The sequence below is a fragment of the Arachis hypogaea genome, chromosome 2, assembly GCF_003086295.3.
Source record: "Arachis hypogaea cultivar Tifrunner chromosome 2, arahy.Tifrunner.gnm2.J5K5, whole genome shotgun sequence".
Taxonomy (NCBI): Eukaryota; Viridiplantae; Streptophyta; class Magnoliopsida; order Fabales; family Fabaceae; genus Arachis; species Arachis hypogaea.
In genome coordinates, this window is record NC_092037.1 from 36,028,256 (window position 1) to 36,031,739 (window position 3,484).

Genomic DNA, 3,484 nt, shown 5'->3' on the forward strand with positions numbered 1-3,484 from the left:
ATTGCTGCAAATTAAGCACTGCTTTTCTGTTTAGAATTCTTCAAGCAATTTCCATTTTCTGTTTAGATCTGTTGCATGATTTTGCACCTTTTACTTCTCTGTTTGATTGCTATTTACACTTTCCTGTTGAATTTTAATTTCCAGCACCCAACCCCCTTTACTTTTCATGCAATTTACATTTCTTGCAATTTAAGTTTCAGTTATTTTACTTTCTTGTTATTTAAGTTACTTGCAATTTTACTTTCTGCAACTTTAAATTTCCTGTCATTTACAATTCTGTTGGCTACGATTTCACTCAATTTCACTTCAATGTTAGCTTGACTAAACTAATCACCCACTAAAGTTGCTTGATCCTTCAATCCCTGTGGGATCGACCTCACTCTTGTGAGTTATTATTACTTGATGCGACCCGGTACACTTGCCGGTTGGATTTGTGTGTTGGAAATTCGTTTTCCACAAAAACACCATCAAGTTTTTGGCGCCGTTGCCGGGGATTGATTAGATCAACAATGATTAAGTGGGTGAGAAGTCTAGATCAAGCATTTTCTTTATTTTTGTTCTCTGTTCTAAGTTGAAACCAAGGTGTTTGAGTTATTGCCTCACTAAGAAAATCATCTCTGAGATATGAATTTCAATTTTCCGTGGTGTTGTGTTTTACAAAATTCAAATGGAGTTCAACTCATCTTATGATCAAACAAATTTTATGGGATATTACCCACCATCACCAATCTCTACTGGTGGCTGGGAATATCACCAAGAGAATACACATTCTGAGCACTCCAATTCATGGAGATTTGCTTCAGAGACACAAGATGAGCAAGAAAATCATATGGGATACCAACCACCACCACAAAATGATTCATATCATTATCCTCATGGTGGATGGAAGTATCACCAAAGAATGGAAAAGCATCCACCCTCACATCCCAGTTTCTCATTTGAAAGTTCTTCATCACTTGATTATTATTACTCTCGACCTTCATCTCTTGAACCACCTGATGAGGATTACCTTCAAGCCATTGAAATACATAAAAAACTCGTGGAAAGATACACACAACCCCAATCGTGGAAAGAAATCATCTTCAAGAAGATGAATGGCCCCTTAGAGCAAACAAGGAGGAGCGTAGAACCACTGAGCAAGGAAAATGAAGGCCAATTGATGGATGTGAAGGAGAAAGTGGAAGAGCAAGATAAGGAGGCCACTGCATCAAGTGAACTTTCAATGAAGAATGAGGTGGTTGAAAATGAAACTGCACTTGAGGTGACAAGGGAAGAAGTGGAGGATCAAGAAAGTGAGGAAGACACTCAAGAGAAGTCACCCTCAATTGAAGCAGAGAGTTGCATAGAAGAAGGATTCATGGAACCACCAATTGAAGAGGCTCTTAATGAAGAAATCACTCCAATAATCACACAGCAACCATGTCTTGACATCCAAGAAGTGAAGGCAACTAACAAAAGCACCAATCCTGCCCCTGATCAAGCAAGCAAGCTCAACCAAGCCAATTTCAAAAGAAAGCTTGCTGAGAGGAAACCAAGAAAGGGGACAAAAGCTGAAACTTCTCCCCCCTTGAAGTCATTCCTCTTAACCAATTGGAAGAAGAGGAAGAAAGTGAAGAACAACATGTCAAGCTAATGACACTAAAAGAGCACTTGTTGGGAGGTAACCCAACCGTAGGTATAATTTCTTCTCTTCTTTGTTTTCGTTCTTTACTTTGTTTAAATTCAATAAATGGGCATATGGTTACATTCTAAGTTTGGTGTTGTCTTGCAACAACTTGTTTTCAATCTTTTTGGATGATTGCATCAAATCAAAAATGGAAGTGACATACTAAGATTCTAAGTTTGGTGTGCCACTTAATTCTCTATGCAATTCATTAAGCAACACCACTTGTCTGCATAATCATAAAGCCTTTGCAGTGTTGTTTTTCTTTTGGTTTGACATTTTATTATTCTGTTTACTCTAGTTATTTCCTTATTTTTAATGCTTCCACTTATTTTGCTCCTTAACTGTTTTTGTTAATATATCACCAAGAGATCTTTATTCATGACATATTCTTGGCTTGGTGATTGTATTCAACAAATAACAGTTTCTTTTGTTTAGTCTTAGTTCAAATAAATTGACATATGGTTGCATTCTAAGTTTGGTATTGCAATGCAACAAAATTTGGTTCCAATGCTTACTAGATACTTGTATTAATTTCAAGTGAAAGTGTCACACTAAGTTTGGTGTGCCACTTATTTTTTTTATGCAATGTATCATGCACACCATCTTATGTTTGCAATCAAAATGTCTTTGTCTCTTGTGCCTTGATTGTTATCTTTAATTTTGCTTGCTTCAAACACATGTGCTACTAACATATCATTGTGTAAGACACTCATGATCCATCTTAGCCCCATAGCCATTGTTCCAATTATTGCTTGAGGATGAACAAGCATTCTGAGTTTGGTATGGGAAGGAGGAAAATGGGAGGAAAATGACAACAATAGAGAAGATGAACTACAAGGTTGTAAAGTTCCTTTTCCTCTCATTTGTTTCATAAACTGCATGATTGTCTTTACTTTCTCTGTATACATGTGTGTATGAATAAGCATAGCTTGAATTTTGATTTATAATATGTTGTTGTGGCATTATAACTACCAACTTGAGCTTTGTGAATTCAAAAGCAATAAAGCATCATGATCATAAACAAACAAGGCATTAAAGAAGATTTTAGCATGTGCATACAAGTATTGGAAAGCTAGTATGATTAATTGTTGCTCAATTGCATTGGATTTTATTTAATTGAAGTTTTTCATCTAGTACATTTTGTGAAATCTTTTAAAATCATGAAAACCTTGAAGAAGCAAATACAATTAAAGCAAGAAAAGAAAAAGGGAAGGAATGAGAAAGCTAAAGGCTCTGAGTACCAATGGCTATTTATTTGCTAAGTGCTTGTGGTGTTTATGTATCAAGCCAAATGCTTGAAAACAAAACACTTAGAAGTCAAGGCTAGGCTCAAGTGCAAAAGCACTCCCTCAAAGCTCAAGGCTCTGAGCATCAATGATTAGAGAGTCAAGAAAAGAAAAATGAGCTTAATGAAGTCCTCTAATTAAATGCTTGTGGTGCTTATGTATCAAGTGGTAATACTTGAAAACAAAGTATTTAGAAGTCGTAGCTTTGTTATTAACTCATGGGGCAAAGCACCCAAAAGGAGAAAAAAAAATCAAAAGCTTGTTTCAAGGAAGAATTATAAGAAAAAGATTTCATAAAATAAGCTAGATAGAAGCATCAATCATTTACATCTCTTTTGTAATTGTAGCATGCATAGAAAACTAGCTTGCCATGAACATTAACTTGCTACTCTTCTTACCTTGGATTGTCAATTTTTAATGCATGATTCTTTTCTTGCTTGGGGACAAGCAAGATTTAAGTTTGGTGTTGTGATGACAAGTCATCATATACCCATTTTCTATGCTTTTTCATACAAGAAATTGATGATTTGTG